At 39.4% G+C, this 20,627-nt stretch overlaps 1 protein-coding gene across 4 annotated transcripts in view; it reads right to left on the bottom strand.

The window, feature by feature from the left end:
• Positions 1 to 20,627, bottom strand: part of LOC131043896 (uncharacterized) — a 126,386-nt gene that overhangs the window by 32,183 nt on the left and 73,576 nt on the right. The window lies entirely within an intron of this gene.

Genomic DNA, 20,627 nt, shown 5'->3' with positions numbered 1-20,627 from the left:
ATGTATTAATTCTTAACAGTTGACTATTAAGTTAAATTACATCTCAATGAAGCATTTCTAACCATTGCTTGAGCATTATCAAAGAAGGGTTAGGGTGATTCTTGGAAATTATACTTCTCCTTAGATCTTCTTTCCGTTATCGCTGTTAAATATGACCTAGTTTTAACACTCTTCCTTTCTCCCTTCCCTCCTGACTTCAACAATAATCATTTTTTTTTCTTTGCATATTCATGCCCTCCCATAAATCTTACATTCTAAAAACAAGGAACCTATACAACATGATAACTACTCTGCCACCCACTTTCAACATTTGTATGACTATGTTACTAACATTCTCCCAAAGTTCCAACAAACCCAAAAGGTCCTACTGAACCTAGTGGCCCTAACTCAAAACACAATTCTATGAGCCCCCATACTCTTGTAATCACAAATGTTAAATATATCATCGCACTAAGTTCTTTGCATGCCCTCATTCTACAGTTGTATGCTCTCATACTAGAGCTATATGCAATCACGCACTTGTCAACTGATGAAAGGGATGACGATTGTATGCTCTCATTCTATAGCCGCAAGCTCTCATTATACAGCTGTATACAATCCAAAAACAATGTATGCAACAGCACAAGGAATGGCCGACTTACTTCAGCCAAAATTATAAGTAGCTTCAAAGAAGTATAGAAGCAAATGAACAACTGCACGCCATTGAAAAATCCAACTGAAGACTGGTTGGAGCCCTCCAACATCAAAATGCCCAGCAACCCACTCAGAAAAGGTAGACGACTCAGCTTGAGAGTTTGAGATCTCCTAAAGGCTCCCATCTGAGGGAATCAACATAACACAGTTATTCAGACTTCTTCCTAGGCCTGCTGTACCAAATAAGAAGCAACAATGATCAAAATTCTATTGAGGAAAACAAACTTAAAGATGCCCCAAAGCATTTTAAAGCCCCTAGATAACGGCAAACTAAAATGACTGATTCATTTCATGTAGAGTGTGTTTGGGATTTCTTCCAACATAGACCTCTTAACTTTCACTGCATTATTTTTTCATCCAGGAAGTTAGAGAACTATCATTTTGAAAAACTTCCACTGCATTAATTTTTGATCCAGTAAGTTACAGAACTATCATTTTGAAATTATTACCAAGTTATTTTGTGATATTTATCATGGTTATTTGCTTTCCAGTTGTCAGTCACATACAGTTTAAAATTTTAAATATTTTTTTCCCATTCTTGGTCTCTTGCAACTTTTAAAGATATCAATGTAAACATACTTCTACAGCAGAAATACTGATGCCCTTGTATCTAGTCCAGGCCAGGGCTTGGATATTAGTAATTAGCTTTTTTAAGTCTCTTTTACTATATTTCCTGTTCTATTAAAAATGAGAACTAAGGTAAAGGAAGATTCCGGTGAGTACTAACTGGAAACTTAAGATTTAACCAAGCCATCCTTTGTAAAGCAAAGATAATTTGTATGTTATATAGAACCAAATAAAATATTTACAAAAGCATAAATATACAAAATAAAATACACAATGGTCATGATCACATCATAAGAGAACACAGTAGGAAGAATATCTTTACTAATAGATCTGACCATCATGTAATGATCTTCAAGTGCAAACCTGATTCACATATAATATAAAAACAGAAACATGGTGAAGATGGAAAAGAAAAGTCAAGACAAATACAACATATAGGTAAAAGAATGGTAAGGTACAATGGCTGGTGATAACATTCAAGGCACCAACTGGCCTTGTTACCAAAAATTAATCAGCCATGCTAAAGTACATAATATTATACGTGTTATACCTGTACAAAATTGTCATATGGTGTAATGTCCCCTATTTCCTAGATGATCACTCAGTTGCAAAGATTTGTCTATTTCCATCTCCGTAGACAAATCTTGTGGTTAGGAGATGTCAGCGCTATCAAGAGGTTTTACACTTTGCCATTTTCTAGGCTTGGATGGCTTATTTTATAAGTACTTTATGATATTTCAACATAAAGTCACTTTTATGCTAAAAATAGAAATATTATAAAGTGACTTTATAAAAAAGAATTATAAAGTTGAATTAAAAAATAAAGTACCCCATTGGTGCCCACCTAGACAACTTAATGTTGTTTTTAAAAGGTATTTTTTATTTAATGATAAAATACGTCCCTCAAGGGGTCGAACTTTCTAAATGGGAGTTTATTTTAATAAACTCAACGAAATTTAATAAAGAAACCCTATTTGGTACAGTTAGTGTTGGAGGTCATTAAAAGAGACAAGGGGATTTCATTTTGGCTATCTTTCAATCATTTTACAATCAGCTTTTTGGGAATTGTGCTCTGCAACACATTTCAGCAGCATAGCAACTTTGAAGAACGAAAACTCCTTGAAGACAGGGGGATTTGGACAATACCCCAGTTCACAGAATGGAGGGTGTAATGCCCCGCCAGGAACCTCGAAGGAAAACCCACAACAAGGGTGAAACATTTTTTTTTTAAAAGTATAAACATCATAAGTGCATTTTCACAACATGCACGATAACACAAGCGAAATACCTACTCCAGAATTCCTTAAGGGTTACCAACGAAGAATTAACTTCAAGAATAAATTTCACAACATCATAAATCCACATATGCATCATTAACTCAATGATCACAAGAAGCCATAAGCAAATAAAGATTCATCATAGAAAGATTGAAAGGATACAACATAATTTCCACTTCAATAAGCATTTACTAACATCATCAAGGAAACTTGATAAAAACATCCAAACATAGGATTACACTCTTCCAATACATAGCTTCTCAATAAACATAAAGGATAGATCTCATCCAATTACAAGGTTACATAAGATCAATATTACAATGATACAATGACCACATAGGTCTACAAATACCAATAATCTTCAAAACATGATATGAAGCATGAGTCACGAACCACAGGAACACCTGCGAACCAATCCTCGCATGAAGGCACAAATCCGAACATCCGATGGGAAGTGGCACTACCACCCGACCATGTAATTCCCAAAAGGAATCACCCCACTGTGCTAGGAGATAGCTGAGGACCCTCAAACAAGCATGGAGATAGCTGAGGACCCTCAAACAAGCATAAGCATGACATGGTCAACAAAACTATACGACTCCATGACAGCACAATAAGACTCCACAAGAATCCAGGTGACTCAACTTCACGAACACAGTGAACTGAAATCACAAAACACAAGTGAACCAAATGAGAGAGTGTCATCGCATAGCTTAAGATGGTTACCCTGGTACAGCCTCCATAGGTCCCGGCTCACTATCCTGGTAACCTCTCCCAACCATCCGGTTCCAACTAAGTCTCATGCGGACCCTACCAGCCTTTCGTGAAGACAAGGTGGTTGGTTTGCCATTCCAGGCCTTCTCGAAACATTATGAGCCCTGTACTAGCACTCACCTACGCACGAGGTACAATTATCTTTATTAATGATATGATACTACCCACCTAATCAATTCATTAGATTACCAGTTATTATCTGACTTTCCCTAGGTTGTAATGCCTACCACTTTGGGTGCAACCCCCAAGCGAAAGCCACTCTCTCAAAGGACACTACACAAGCATGGTCACTCCCCGAGGACCCTAAGGCGAAGCAGACAGCCATAACACCACTATCAGAAACAAGTGGTCAAACAAGGACATACTGACTCTTGACTAACCATAAGGCAAAGACACTACATGGTTAAGACAACGGAGCCAACATATATCACTTGGTCAAAGGTACCAATTACACCACCACAGGATGACTGAACCACAGACCAAAATATCACAATAAACACTTGCAAGGACAGCTAAATACATCGAATCCACACTCAGACAATCTTTGAAAATATCAGCATCATAAACACTTGCAACATCATTGATTGAAAATTAAATAAAACACTCCTTTCCAGCAGTCACATCTAATCAATTTCCAAATCAATATTCCAAATCTACCCATTTGAATCTCTAATTCATGCCTTAATTTTCATTGATAAATTTATTAACCACATAATAAAAATCACATGAAACTCACATTGCATCACGCAATACCACTTTAAACATTCCATTTATAAAATTTAAGTTCTTAACACAAACCAGTTTGGAGACCTTTGAGGGCTCAAAGCTAAGCGGGGGTCAAACCAACCCGCGGTTGTGCTGATGTCAGGGCAACAGACACCACTTACCGGTAGTGGTGCTACCACTGGTAACACTAGCCACTTCCAACCGGTAACACTTACCACTTCGAACCCGTAACACTTACCACTTCGAACCGGTGACACTTACCACTTCGAACGGGTAACACTTACCACTTCGAACTGGTAACACTTACCACTTTGAACCGGTAACACTTACCACTTCGAACATTCCATTTCCAGAATTATTTCACGCGCACACACATACAGTGCCAATTTCCAAAATTTCAAGGAAGAGTTTACGAGCAATGTAAATGGTGAAATAAACACACTGGAAAGAATAGCTAGCCAAATCATGACAGAATAGAAACAAGGATGCACCCAGCAAGCCCAATCTAAAATTCTTTCTTTCCAAGAAGAGGTAAATCAAGAAATTGTTTGCTATGAACAAATAACACACAGCAAAGAAGAAATGAACAAATTCCTTTCCTGAATGCAACCATATGCTTATAGCATCACACAATCAACTATTTCAGGCAATCTTTCTTCCATTTCAACATTCCAAAAAGAATATACAGGCAGAATACATAAATTTCCATACACGGGAAGCAAACTGAAAATTTCAAAAAAACAAATTCAAAACAAGAAGGGAACCTCCAACCTTGAAGCAATTAGCAAGCAAAAGGGATGAAGAAACTCGAGTCTTGCAGCCAGGTCGAATTTCCAGCTCCTTCAGGAAGTTTTTCCAGAATTTTCTCTCCAAAAATCCTCTTCTTTTCCTACCGTGAATGCCCAGAATGGATACCCAAAATATCTTTTAACCCACGCTTCTAGGTTAAAGTTTTCATTCAATCAAATTTAAATATTTTAAAACTAAAGAGGCAATCAGATTTATTTCTTTCCCCAAAAATAATAATTCTTTCCAATGATTAAATTAAAAAGGCCAAAATGGAAAAATAAAAAGGGAAGCTTTTATTTATTTCTTTTTCGATAAATACTCCCTTCAACATAAGTATTTAACCTTTTTAAATGGCTAGGCAATTTATTTATTTCAAAAAAATATCAATGCAACTTTACACAATAAATTAAGCCATTTAACCATTTAATCTAGCAATCATTAATTTAAATAAATCAATAATCACAGAGCATATTAATTAAATGATTGCACCTACCCAACATAGCATCATCCATTTAAATCAAATAACCATTTAAATAAACGGAAACTCGCAAAACCAAGACAGATCAAATGATGACTCTCAAATGACCAAACCAAGGCACCATGACACGCATAACAGCCAGACGGGGAAACACAACCGACTGACAACACTCACACGAGTGCGGTCAAGCTAGGGTACAACAACTATCTCCTCCACTCCCATCGGATATATAAGGCATGCTCAGACCTGCGAAACCAGGTGGAGTCAATACCTCGTACCTACCCGGTACTAGTACCTGCAATGTCTTGCACCAAAGAACCACACATGCATATAGACCAATTGTTGACGTGTATTTTGTACACAATCATACACAGAATAAAATACCTAAAGGCATCTTATCCTCTCTTGAGAAAATAGTCTCTAACTGTTGAAGATTCGCGTAAAGGATCAGTTAGGTAGACTCCAAGGTTCTTTTAGTGGGGTCTCCACGTGTGGACAAGCTCCAGTGGTATGATGTGATTTGCTGGAATCACAAGGGGACTTACATTGAACTTCCGATCTGCTTTGCTGGACACAGGCTCTTACTAACTTAGATTAAAAAAATGGAAAAAGGATAAGGTCGAAGAGAGGATCTAATCCTAATACTAAGAATGTAGGAGCAATGATTTGATTTTTGATGAAACTCTAACTAGGTCTTGTTTTGACATCAATGGAACATCTACACAAGGCTAGTGCGATCTTCTAAGGAAGCTTTATGATGTTCAAATCATCACCGCAGGCATAGATACCATCCAAGTTGATGCATATCAATGAAGAAGCGACAAATTGAAATTGAGCTTGAGCTGAACGATTCCAGTTGACTACACAAGGCAAGTCTGCAATCAACAAACTGCTAGTAGTATGGATGTACGAATTCCACCATCAATCAATCACATTTCCTCCATTCATCTAATTATCTACCATCTAAGATTGAAGACTCAACAAGAAACCATGCAAATTGCAAGAAAACGACATATTTCACCATTACTTCAATGAAAATGGAGTTTGTTTACAATCAATGGCAACAATTTCTTGCCTTGTCCTCCTATTCTACTCTAATTGCTATTCTATCAACTATATTCTAACTCTTCCAACTATTTACAACTCTCTCTAATCATCTAAAATTCCCTTTACAAAATGAAATGCCTGGGCTTATATAGTGCCCACAATACAATTTGATGGCTTAGATCAATTCAAGATCAATGGCCAAGATTTTACAATGAAAACCCTAATTAGGGTTTGTTACAACCATTACATAACATTTAATGTTTGACCAATGATAAAATTGTATTGCTTGGACACATGTCCCTTTTAGAAAAATCGACCAATGGATAGCCGGGGTAGGTACATCGGAGTTTGTGCCACCTTCCATGAGTTAAGTACATTGAATCTGGACATGCTGAGGTGGACTTCACTGACTGGAGGAGTGATGACTGGGATGCCACCTCATCTGACACTTGAAGCTTGCTAGATATTCAATTTGATGTCGTTGAGAGGCTATCTTTAATTAACTCTTGTTCTAACTCCTTTTGTCCTTGATGTGCAGGATGATGTACCTCGCCTTGGAATGCTGGATTGGAAGAGGTCGCCCTTGTCTTGGCTTGATCGTCCTGGCGAAGACCGTCCTGGCGAAGACCGTCCTTGATCCGGCTTGATTTTCCTTGAAGAGACCTCCATTTGACGCCTACACAACATTTCAAAATTAGTAACATGATTTAGCAATACATAACATAAATTAGAGAGCAAATTTTAGGAAACTTAATGATAAGTCCTTTATTAATCATTTCCTAAAAAACGATTGAGCTAAGGAAAAACAAAATTTCAAAATTCAAAATTAAGGCAATGACAATCAAAATTCGAAATTAAAACAAGAGATTTTGCCATACCTTACTTGAGAGCTTAACTCTAAAATGCAAAATGAATAAAATTCGCCTAGGCGAAATTGAGGTATAAATAGTCTTCAATGTTATCTCCTCAAAAGATCAATTTCGCCACCTTTGGATTTCAACGTGATCTTCAAGTCTTGCCTCTTTGACAATTCGCTCAAATGGATCTTCAAGTTCGCCTTAACAAATCCTCCTAGTCTCGCACCTTTGACGTGGTCTTCAATCCTTGACAAATTCGCTCCAACGAAGCTTCAAGATATCGCACCACCTTTATTAGTAAACTCCAAATCGCACTTCTCCCTTGTCTTCCTTAATTCGCATGTAGAAGGATAAAATGATGATGTGAAAATGAAATCTTCCACTCCCCATATATAGCGCTTGAATTGCATTTATCCCTTAGGCCGACTTGAGGATATAAAACAATTTTTTAAATGATTTTTAAATGATTTAGCAAGGCCGACCTCCCTTTGTAGCGCTTCAAATTCGATTTTTATTAATTAATTAATTAATTATTAATGCCTTACGTTTTTAATTTGCAAATTTCGATTTTTAATAAAGGCAAAATAATTAATAAAAGATCAACGCCACATTAAATGCCAAATTAAATAGGATTTTCAATTTTTTATCGAACTTAGCATTTAAGGAAAATTTGAATTGCTTATCTGGCGTCAAAACTATGAAAATGAGAGGGACGTACCTCATCGCCCTGGTCCCTTGGAGAGGGACAGGAGCGATCCATGATTTTGTCTTGATTTTTGCATTTTTCACGTTCAACTCCTTCATCTCCACGTTCAACATTAATCATCATGATGAGCTCTTCGAATTTGATTGCCTTGCATGCGTTCATGAGTGTCTTTGGATGTTCATCGCCCTGGTCCTTGTCCAAAGGACAGGAGCGATCTTCAAATTTCCACGTTCAATATGCATCCTTTTGTCTTCGATCTTCATTGTGATGTCCTCCAAACGTCGTCCCTTGCCTCGCTTAACCTCACCTTGCTTTGATCTTGAAGGAATATGAGTGCTCTTGATAGGATCGCCCTGGTCCTTGTCCAAAGGACAGGAGCGATGTGAGCTTTTTACCTTGATTAGCAATGTTTGGACGTTCAAAATTCTTGTATGTTATCTTCAAACGATGCCTTAGACCTTGCATTACCTTATGAAATCTTGTTCATACGTAAATCTTGCACAAAATGACCAATGCATCTAACATCGCCCTGGTCCCTTGGAGAGGGACAGGAGCGATCTATGTCCTAGGATGCGAATTTCATCATTGTGACGACCTTTTAATGTTTGTGCTTGCTAAAGACGCCTTGAAATGTCCCTCGCCACCTTGTCTTGACTTGGATCGACCTTGAACTTGCATAGGAAGTAACATCACTATTGTATCGCCCTGGTCCCTTGGAGAGGGACAGGAGCGATCCTCCTTTTGTAGCCTTTATCTCACTTTGTCAGGTTCCAAGTCTATATTCAACGGATTCGTCTTTCTTCACTCCATTCGTTCATGCCTTGACATTGTTTGTAACTTTGCAAGAAAATCAATTATATCAAAAATCGCTCTGGTCCCTTCCTGAGGGACAGGAGCGAACTAGACATTTAGGACCTTTGTGGACGTCCAAAAAATCTTCATTTTGTATTCAATGCGTCCATCTCATGTTCTTCCTTGCCTTTGAACGTACACTTGTCTTGACATTTGCCTGGATTCTGTCTAATGAAGGAAATCGCTCTGGTCCCTGGGAGAGGGACGAGAGCTACAAGGTACCTCGCCCTGGTCCCTTGGAGAGGGACAGGAGCGATTTTGCTCTTGTGGGCCACATTTCACTTCATCACCTTCGAAAATTATATTCAACGGATTCGCAATGCCTCCTTTCATTCATTCATGCCTTGAGATCGGTTGAAATTTGGCGAGAAAATCATCTACAACAAAAATCGCTCTGGTCCCTTCCTGAGGGACAGGAGCGAACTTAAGCATTTTGGTCCTTTGTTGACGTTTGATAATCTTCAATTTGTCTTCAACGGGTTCGATTGACCTCCTTTCTTGCCTTGGAACATAAAATTTGCTTGGTCTTTGCCCAGATCGTATCTTATGAAGAATTTCGCTCTGGTCCTTCAGTGAGGGACAGGAGCGAATTTGACCCTCTAGGCAAAAACTTCATCATTTCATCGTTTTTGATCAAGTCTGGATGCTCTATCATGCTCATTTCGTCCTTCACCATGCCTTTGATGTCTCGATTCGTCCAAACAAGGTCAGGAATGGCTCAACTAAGCATTTTCGCTCTGGTCCCTTGGTGAGGGACACGAGCGATTCGCCTTGGTCCCTTGGAGAGGGACAGGAGCGCATTTCGCTCTGGACCCTTGGAGAAGGACACGAGCGAAATTTGACTTTTCGCACTCTCGATCAGGACAATTTTAATGGAATATAACATTTAAGTATAAGTGACATTTCCTTCTATGTTTCTTCTTTCTTATACTTTAAGTTATATTCCATATATACTTTCAGGATGTTTGAGAGTGGTTTCAGACCTCCAGGAGTTATATTGCAAAATCTAGTTTTTGGAGGTTTTTCAGTTTCCAGACTTAGTCAAATTTCAGGATCAGGACATTCCAGACTTAGCCAAATTTCAGGATCAGGACCTCACTCAGGCCGGACTTGCTATCCTATGTGATCCCCTGGGCGACGCTTCAAGTTATATTCATTTGATAAAATGCACCTCTCTGGACCTTTTCACATCGTCAAGACATTAAAATCTTGCAAGGACAAAGCAAAATTGGATTTGTAGCTCCGGTCCTTCACTGAGGGACAGGAGCGATTTTTCCCCTGGAGGCATTTCTGTGTTCATGAAAATCTTCAATTTATATTCAATGGAAAGATCTCGCCTTTCTCCATCACTTCCAATTCGTAATTCATCTTGACCCTGCAAGAATAGTAAGATATTTGAAAACGAGCTCCCGTCCTTCACTGAGGGACAGGAGCGATTTTGCTCCTACAGGCCAAAATATCATGATTTTACACATTTTATCACTTCACAAGGCGAAAACAAATCATTTGAAATGCCTAGGATCAAAATTCAAAAAAGTCAAAATTTGGTCAAAAATATTCAATTGGACAAAAATTCACATTTCATCTTCAACACTTAGACAAATTTAAGCTCTGCATCAACATTCCAATTGAAAATTAGACCATTCTGGCGAATTCATTTCACTCAAAATTTGCATTCTAGAAAAGGAAATTCAAAAAGCTCCCAAAACCGACTGGATTTTGGTCCGAAAAGACGGTAATTAAAACCCTAAGGCTTGACCCCAAATCCAGACAACTAACAAACTAACAAAACCCTAGAAAAGCAAAGCGAAAACGAGCAAAAAACAAAAAACATGGGTCCCCATTTGCAATGGGGCGATGTGTGAAAACGTCACAACACCAATATATATACAAGCACGATAAACACACCGATGAAGGAGAATCGTGATGTTCCCTATCTCACCGGAGTGAGTGAAGGAAAATCATCCCCTCGCATCCCAATACACTTGCGAACACGCAACATATAAATAACGGATCGCAATATAAGGGAAAAGTGTCAGTCCATGATAATGATCCATAAAATAACATTAATCATAAGCACTGAAATACTGCATAAAATCATACACCATAAATCCAGATAAAGCATGAAATAACATCGCATAATATCTGAATCAAAATACAATAATGTTCCACAGAACAGTCACTGAAGTAACTCAAAACATACAAAAGAGGCTGATCGAGGAGGGGTACTACATCCTCCCCCCCAAGCCTAGGCTTACTCCTGGAAGCCTAAAACAGATAAGAATAAAGCTCTCTCATCTTCGCTGCATCTTCCCAAGTCGCAGAGGACTCATCACTGGGGTCCCATAGGACCCTTACCTCCTCGATGGTGCGACCCTTGAGGGTCAAATCCCGATGCTGAAGGATGCGCACGTGCTCCATGGAAAGCTGCCCGTCCTCGACCTGCAAAGCATTCCAATCAAAAACATGGGTCACATCACAATGATAAGGACAAAGAACAGAAACATGAAAGACATCATGGATGCGGGATAGACTTGGCGGCAAGGCAAGACGGTAGGCAACAGGTCCTATCCTCTCAAGGATCTCAAAAGGGCCTACAAAACGAGGTGCCAACTTAGAACCCTTTCCATAACGGATCGGACTCTTTCGCGGACGCACTCTCAAGAACACACAGTCGCCAACAGAAAACTGGCAATCAACTCTATGAGCATCGGCATACTTCTTCTGCCTATCCTAGGCAGCAACCAAATGCCCACGAATCTGCTCAACCTGCTGCTCCATCACACGAAGCAAATCCGGGCCTAAACACACCCTATCCTCCAACCGATCTCAACTCAAAGGAGTACGGCAAGGACGACCATACAATGCCTGGAAGGGCGACATGCCTATAGAGCTGTGATATCCTTTATTATAAGCAAACTACACGAGGCAAAGATATTCTTCCCAACGCAACTACTAATCCAAAACATACATGCGAAGCATGTCCTCCAAGACCTGATTCACACGCTCAGTCTGACCATCGGTCTCTGGGTGATAAAGTTCAGCTGGGTCCCCAAAACATGCTGAAGTGAGGTCCACAAGGCCGATGTAAAGACAGGGTCTCTATCAGAAATGATCCACCTTAGGATCCCATGCAACCTCACCACATCTTCCAAGAAGACTCGTGCCACCACTGCTGCAGTGTAAGAAGATCGAATAGGAACAAAATGCGCAACTTTGGTCAATCTATCAACAATGACCATGATGGCATCATGACGCCGCGAAGAAACAGGCAACCCGCTTTTGAAGTCATAACCGAATGATCATATGTCGACTTTCTTTAAGCCGGAATGAACTTCACCGCACACACTTGATTTTGAAGGTTGGTAACTTGATTTAGTTTGCGACCTCTTTTTTACTTTGAATATGTCTTTTGTCATTTGGGTTGTTTTGTGGGGTATAAAGAAGAGATTTTGGGTTCGATCCAAATAGTCATTCTTGAAATGTTCAGGAACATTTCCTAGCCGAGTCGCCATTTGTTGTGCGTGTCGCACACACACACCTATCCCAGACAGGGGACCCCCTTTCTTAGTTTGCTCGAAGAAGAAAGTGCGATGGGAAGCCAAAATCAACAAAGCATTGAATTTAACCATGGCATTGACCAGCGCAGGGGGTTTATCATTTGATATCACTTCTACATAAATAGTGAGAAAATCCCGAAAGGAGCATCACGTGATTGCTCTCAGACGCCTTCACAATGCCGATGAAGGCACAATAATAAAAGTTTAAGTTTTTTTTTCAGATATCGATAATTTTGTGTTCTCTCAAACACCTTCAAATTGCCGAGCAAAAACCCCAATGAGAGCAAGCAAGGAATCGCATATTTTGTCCTAAATGCCTGAGTCTCTCGAGCCATCTCCAGTGTTGATGTGGTCCCAAAGTATAAGTTGCAATTTCCTCTCATTTGCCAAAGTCCCGACTTTGCAAATCACACAAGGCAACAAACAAAAAGAAAATCGTGCATTTCTTCTGAGAGAGCTGAGTTTACAAGTGAAAGTTCGCATTTTTTCCCTTAAAGGCCGAAAATGCTCTAAAAAGAAAATCGCGCATTCACATTTGAAAGTCAGAATTCCTAGGGCAAAGGCGACGTCCCCTCAAGCAAAATTCGCACAAAAAGAGCAAAATGCCCAAGTTTAGTTTGCAAAATAGGACTTGTGCTATGGCTCACAAGCTAAAATCACGAATTTCATTCTTGTCAAAAATCTCGAGTTAATACCCTCCAAAATCGTGCATTCTCTCTAAGAAGGCCGAAAGTCATTTGAACAAAAGGCAAGCTATAGCTAAAGTTCGATAAAAAAATTATTTGCAAGATGCTAAAAGAAAATAGCACAAAAGGCCCAAAAGGGGCGAAGTTTATTGGAAAAGAACTTCAAGTCAAAATCGCGCAATCACCCTCTATAGCCCGAAGTTTGCCAAAAAAAAAAAGGAGGCATTTAAGCTTGGCAACTCGCACTTTTTTGTTGAAAGGGTCAAATTCCATGTTAGGAGAGTTAGGCATTTAAACTCAAAACATATCACCCATTTTCCTTTAGATAGCCGAGTTTGCAAGTTAAGAAAGGGGGGCCTGTTTAAAGTGAAGCTCACATTTTTTCTCAAAATGCCCGATTTTGGCTAAAACAAGAGTTCTAAAAGTTTAAAAGTTCCAAGAAGACAAGTCGTGCATAGTAATCAAAATGACCAAGTTTCACTTTGGCCAAGGTAGCCAAATTTCCATCAAAAGTTGGGCGTCTTTAAAAAGCAAGCAAAATCGCACCATTTTAACAAAGTAGTCGAATTTCATTTGGAGAATATAAAGAGGTTTAAGTTCGACGATTCCCCCACCCCATTTGCCAAAATCACAAAAACAAAAACATGAAAATCGCACATTTTAGGTGTAAGGGCCGAGTTTTGTGAGTCATGTGGAAAGTCACTCAAAACATTTGAAATAGCCAAATTTTAATTTAAAACAAAGGGAGCATTGAATCAAAGTCGAATTTTAACCTAAAGGCCCTAATTTCACAAAGGGACATTTATATTGTTATAAAGACGAACAACATTCGTCATTGCCAAACAAAGCTTGACCTCACCTTGAAAATTTAATATTGATTAAATCAATTTATTTAATTTTTCAAAATGATTAACTCGGGATGTAAATTGATCGTTTGCAAAATCGACGATGTCGCTGAAAGGAGCTGGGAGAAAACCTAAAGCTCAGATTGAAGACCTGATCGCAACCAAAGACAAAAGAGCACACAAAATGCTACTAATATGCATTCTTACAAACACGGCTGGAATTAATTCCAGAAAATCAGTTTATAAAACTGAACTGCTTTATTGTACATGACTACCCGTGGACCCCGTCTGATAAATTTAAAGTGAGGGGACACAGGTCAGTTATTTCCAACTACCAGATTGACCTAAATTGATGCCAAACAGTTGTAGGTAGTTGAGAAAGTGGTTGGGGGAATAACTCAGGATTCACTAGGCATGGGTTAAAGCTACCAAGTTCTAGAAGGCAGATCAGGAATGTTGAATGCAGTCAATCTTGACCCTTAATTTGAATTGTAAAATCTATCAAAAGCAAGATGCCTCTCATTGTAAAGGGTTAGAGATTTTGTAGGAGGTTAGATTTTAGTGGTTAGATTATTAGGAGTGGCATAGAACTGCTGCAGAAATTGTTGTAATAGCGGCTAAAATCAATATATGAACATTGATTCGGTGTTTGTTATTTTGGTTTTATTTTGTTTGCATGGTTTTCTTCCAGCTTGTTAGAAGTAGAGTTCAATGGTTTTAATGGCGAATTGTGAGGGGTATTTGATGCATTTCAAGTTCACACCATTGGGGACCTGCTGATTGTAGGTCACCGTGCATGGTTGGTCTGAACCTTAGTTGTGCTTAGTTCAACTGTAGGTGTTTGTTTTAAGTTGCGCCAGAATTGGGTGCCTAGATGAATCCCCATAGTCTGAAAAATCCTTCATCCCTTTGGAGCTTGCACCATTCTTGTCGAGTTGTGAGGATGTCTCTGGCGAAACAAGAATCGGGTTTTGTGGAAATCTATCTACCCACTGCATTAGTTGTTCCTATCATTGCACTTAGGAACCCTAAAACCTTCCCTTTTGATTTTATTTCCCACCTTGAGAATCAGCATCGTTGGATGCAGACCAGCTTGTTGTAAAACTAAGTCCCCTTGTATTAGCAGCAAAAACACATCAAATCACTGAGTTATCCCACAGTCATGAACTAACATTTGGAACCTTGAGGTTGTCCGCTTTGATCAACTAAAACAGCATTAGGGATTCCTTATTCAAGAGAAGATAGGATACTCAACAAGAATATTCTATTCTGCATTGGCCGAAGAGAGTTGTAGCAATACGGTTTTAGCCACGTCAACATAATTGGTGCTAGAAGGAGGGCCCCTGTTAGGTTCCTTGCAGCAAGTTGAGTCTATTGAGCCCTTTTAATGTTATATTTGGGATATGCTAAATCCCTGTGAAACCAGAAAAACCAAAAAAATCTGAAAAATCTGAAAAAATACCAAAAAGAGTTCTGAGTCAAGATGTCGGGTCAGCCACTTCATACAGACTGTTCGCACTCTGACATTTCCCAAATTCAGCAAAGGCTGAGTGTGCAGTATATCCTAAGCAACTGTTTGAATTTGCATCTGCAGGTCACTGCAAAATCCACAACACAACAGAGTACAAAGAATCGAACTGCTTGAAATTTATGTCAAGGGATGAGCTTGCGTTGCAGGGACAAATATTTTTCTGGGATATCCCCAAACCAAAGGAGTTCATATAATCAGAAATCCCAAGCCCTTCGTCAAACATTGATCAGTTTACACGATTTAAGGACCGGATTGAGAACCAGTTTGGTCTCGATGAAGAACTGTGCTTGGAGAGCATGCTGTCACCTTGGTGGTGCAGAATTCATCGCACCCCACACTCAGAATTCACCTACTCGTTATGCATGGAGACAATTAGTCAATTCAAAGCCCAGTATGGACTGCCGAAATAACCAGAGGAGTGCATCACCAGCAAAGGGTGCAGTGCCTACCTTGTAGATGAGTACAGAAGGAGGCAAGATCAATGCAGCACCACCCTCTCCGATGATGTGAAGATGGAGTTGCCAAGTGTTGACCAAGACAAACCTGTTAATCAGACTATCGCAGCATATGACTGTACTATCCTTTCACCTGAGGAAGATGTTTTTGAAGATGCAGATCAAGTGCACCCCGTAGAGCAGCCGAACACTGAGGAGTAGTTTGTAGCAGCCCCACCAATGGAGGAAACAGTCCAATAGCCCGTTAAGGACGTTTTTGAAGAACAATCAATCGAAGAGTCCCTACTATTTGAAGATATGCTGATAGAAGCGCATAGGGTTGCATGGTTCATGCAACCTGAAGATGAACCGGTGGATAATGATTTCCACTTTCCTGAGTTCGAATTCGAGACTACTTTTCAGCCTGTGCAACCTGATGTAGAATCTGATGCTGATTTGCACACATCGGAAGCCAGCGGGATGTTGCACCACTAGTTGCGACCTCCTAAAGTTGTTGAAGCTTTTCCTTCGCACGACACCCCGCACGACTCAAAAACACACCAGGTTGTTTCTTTCCCTCCTACTATTAATTCTGAAAAAAAATTCAGTTTAACTTTGAATCTTTCGGGAAAGCAACCTGTAAATGGATTGACCATGGACCTAATGAACTTCCCCAACTAATAATATTGCCCGATGTCTTGGCTAAAGTCAAAAGTGGCCGACTGAAAATTTTCTTTTCAAGATACAAAGACAAGTCAGCCAAACTTAGAACTGTCCCCACTGACCTGTTACTGCTACACAAATGGAGAAATCATCTTGGGTCAGGAACACATGAATATAGACCGCATTTTTGCACAGTCGGCCTCTCTTGTATATAGTTAGTTTAGGGTTTTATTTTTTGTTCTTAGAGTAGTTTGTTTTATGTTTTTAGTTTAGTTTCCCTGTTTTCCGCTTTACTTTAGTTTTCTTTGCGGTAGTCTAGGTTTGCTTTCGAAAGGGGTTGTCTCCCTGTCAATTTTGTAAGGGTTTGTTTTTCCCAGCATTGGTGTGCGAAGTCAGGATGTTTGCCGGTATGTTTCTTGGATGTCGATTTTGGTAGAGCACCTAATTCATGGTCGCCCCCATAGTTAGTCCATTTGGTTTAAGGCTTAGTCATTTTTAAAATTTAGTTGCCTACTACATCTTGTCACCAACATTGCGATCACCGCACATTTAAAGCTTAAAATCACTTAAGTCTGTTGTTTTATCAAAGGGAAGTCATTGCAAGTTTAAATTCTGAAGCTCTGCTTCAGCGACCACTATAACGCTCAATCCCACGTAGGCTTAATTGGCAGCGAAGCAATATCCAGGTTGCTTTTGAAGTTAGATCCGCCCTACATAGCTTGCCATAACTGAATGATCATATGTCGACTTTCTTTAAGCCAGAATGAACTTCACCGCACACACTTGATTTTGAAGGTTGGTAACTTGATTAAGTTTGCGACCTCTTTTTTACTTTGAATATGTCTTTTGTCATTTGGGTTGTTTTGCGGGGTATAAAAAAGAGATTTTGGGTTCGATCCAAATAGTCATCCTTGAAATGTTTAGGAACATTTCCCAACCGAGTCGCCATTTGTTGTGCGTGTCGCACACACACCCCTATCCCGGACAAGGGAGCCCCTTTCTTAGTTTGCCCGAAGAAGAAAGTGCAATGCGAAGCCAAAATCAACAAAGCATTGAATTTAACCATGGCATTGGCAAGCGCAGGGGGTTTATCATTTGATATCACTTCTACGCAAATATTGAGAAAATCCCGAAACGAGCATGACGTGATTGCTCTCAGACGCCTTCACAATGCCGATGAAGGCACAGTAATAAAAGTTTGAGTTTTTTTTTTGAGATATCGATATTTTTGTGTTCTCTCAAACACCTTCAAATCGCCGAGCAAAAACCCCGATGAGAGCAAGCAAGGAATCACGTATTTAATCCTAAATGCCTGAGTCTCCCAAGCCATCTCCAGTGTTGATGTGGTCCCGAAGTATATGTCTCGATTTCTGTCATGTCCCCTTTCTAGAGTGGACATCAAAGACGGAGGAGTTGGCCTATCGTTGGAGTCTCGTAGGCTAGCAGAGGTTGATTGCGACTTATTCAGTGCATATAGTGACTGGATTTTGGCTTTACAGGTAGTTTGGAGACAGTTTGAACCAGTTCCTAGATTTTAGGGGATATCCCTAAATTTTAGGAGGTCGTGACAGTTGCCAGTCATGAGGTTATTCATGACCTTTCAGATGGTTTCAGTTTCAAGAGATTTGGGTGTGTTTCCTAGTTTTTAGGAGCATCCCTAGATTTTAGGGATGAGACTGCCAGTTGATCCATGATTTCCGACATCAGTCACAGACAGGTGACAAGTTCAGTTTCAGGCTTTTGGTGTGTTTCGAGCTTTCTGTAGCTATTTGGGTTATATTTTTAATATATTTAAATATTTCCTAAGTTAGCGTTTTAATATTTTAAATAAGGCTATGTCTATAGCCATTTCAGAGTAATAGGGGGTTTTTGGCTTCATCTGGATTCGTATACCCATGTGTTATAGCTCGTTGGAAAGGTCTTGAACTTTTCTAAATGATTTTCACTTGCCAGGGTCCTTTTGGCGCTTGGAGTTATTTTATATTGAAAAAGTGGTGTTTTTTCCATACTTGGGCGCCCAATATTGGGAAATATGACTTTATATTAAAGCGCACTTTTCATATATCTTTAGGGTTCGATTTGGAAGGAAAGAGATATAAGGAGAAGGAAACCTAATTTCTCATTATCTTTTACATATTGAAAACTTGTTTGGTGCAATATTGCTCTGGTAGAGCAATTCTTCAATCTGGGACGCAAACCCCATGATTGGTACTGGCTGGGACGTAGCCCTCAACTATTGATTGGCAGTGGATTCTTTTGGCATAGGCATTATTGGTCAGAGTGTATGCACTATTCCTTGTGGAGATTCAGATTGCTTGGTGAGGGTTTCAGCAGGGTGGTTGAATTTCCCGGCTGGGGCGTGATTGTTCCAGCTTGATGCCACCATTACAGCAGGTACACTTTACGCTGGAAGTGGTGAAGACTTTCATTCAGCCATAGCTGGTGTTCTTGGTTTGTGTTCATCATCTACCCTTCAGTTGGCGCCATTATTGGATGTAAGCACATCCCCAGTGCGTAGGGAATAATCTGGATATTATAAATCAGAAATCTGCCTGGTACGATTTGTATCAATTCTGATTTAATTGAATGTTCTTACTTGTTTCAGCTTCCTTCCTTATTTGTTGTTCTTTATTCATTACTTGCTTATATATTCAAAAGAATACAAAAAGAAAACCAAACATTCTGCAACTTCTCTCTATTCTGTAAGACCATCAGCAAAATCACAGGAAAATATAGTTTATTATTTTAAAAATTACAGCAGATCAGCAAGGGGATCCATCAGGGATCTTTCAATTTCCTCTCATTTGCCAAAGTCCCGACTTTGCAAATCACGCAAGGCAACAAATCAAAAGAAAATCGCGCATTTCTTCTGAGAGAGTCGAGTTTACAAGTGAAAGTTCACATTTTTTTCCCTTAAAGGCCGAAAATGCTCTAAAAAGAAAATCATGCATTCACATTCGAAACTTAGAATTCCTAGGGCAAAGGCGACGTCCCCTCAAGCAAAATTCGCACAAAAAGAGCAAAATGCCCAAGTTTAGTTTGCAAAATAGGACTCGCGCTATGGCTCACAAGCTAAAATCGCGAATATCATTCTTGTCAAAAATCTTCAGTTAATACCCTCCAAAATCGTGCATTCTCTCTGAGAAGGCCGAAATTCATTTGAACAAAGGGCAAGCTATAGCTAAAGTTCGATAAAAAATTTATTTGCAAGATGCTAAAAGAAAATCGCGCAATCACCCTCTATAGCCCGAAGTTTGTAAAATAAAAAGGAGGCATTTAAGCTTTTTCAAATCGCATTTTTTTGTTGAAAGGGCCGAATTCCATGTTAGGAGAGTTAGGCGTTTAAAGTCAAAAAATATCGCCCATTTTCCTTTAGATAGCCGAGTTTGCAAGTTAAGAAAGGGGGGCCCATTTAAAGTGAAGCTCACATTTTTTCTCAAAATGCTCGATTCTGGCAAAAACGAGTATTCTAAAATTTTAAAAGTTGCAAGAAGACAAGTCATGCATAGTAATCAAAATGACCGAGTTTCACTTTGGCCAAGGTGGCCAAATTTCCATCAAACTTAGGCGTCTTTAAAAAGCAAGCAAAAAGGCCCTAATTTCACAAAGGGAGATTTATACTGTTTTAAAGACGAACAACTTTCGTCTTCGCCAAACAAAGCCCGACCTCGCCTTGAAACTTTAATATTGGTTAAGTCAATTTATTTAATTTTTCAAAATAATTAATTCACGATGGAAATTGATTGTTTGCACAATCAACGATGTCGCTGAAAGGAGCTAGGAGAAAACCTAAAGCTCAGATTGAAGACCTAATCGCAACCAAAGCCGGAAGCGAAGATGCAACTACGCCACCACCTGAACCAGCAAAATTGAAGACAAAAGAGCACACAAAATGCTACGTCAATGGTTTTAATGGCGAATTGTGGGGGGTATTTGATGCATTTCGGGTTCACACCACCCTCTATAGCCCAAAGTTTGTAAAAAAAAAGGAGGCATTTAAGCTTGGCAAATTGCACTTTTTTGTTGAAAGGGCTGAATTCCATGTTAGGGGAGTTAGGCGTTTAAAGTCAAAAAATATCGCCCATTTTCCTTCGGACAGCCGAGTTTGCAAGTTAAGAAAGGGGCACCATTTAAAGTGAAGC

This window comes from Cryptomeria japonica, chromosome 6 (genome assembly GCF_030272615.1).
Source record: "Cryptomeria japonica chromosome 6, Sugi_1.0, whole genome shotgun sequence".
NCBI classification, from domain to species: domain Eukaryota; kingdom Viridiplantae; phylum Streptophyta; class Pinopsida; order Cupressales; family Cupressaceae; genus Cryptomeria; species Cryptomeria japonica.
Note: the sequence above shows the minus strand (reverse complement) of the source record. Positions and strands in the feature narration are given on the sequence as shown.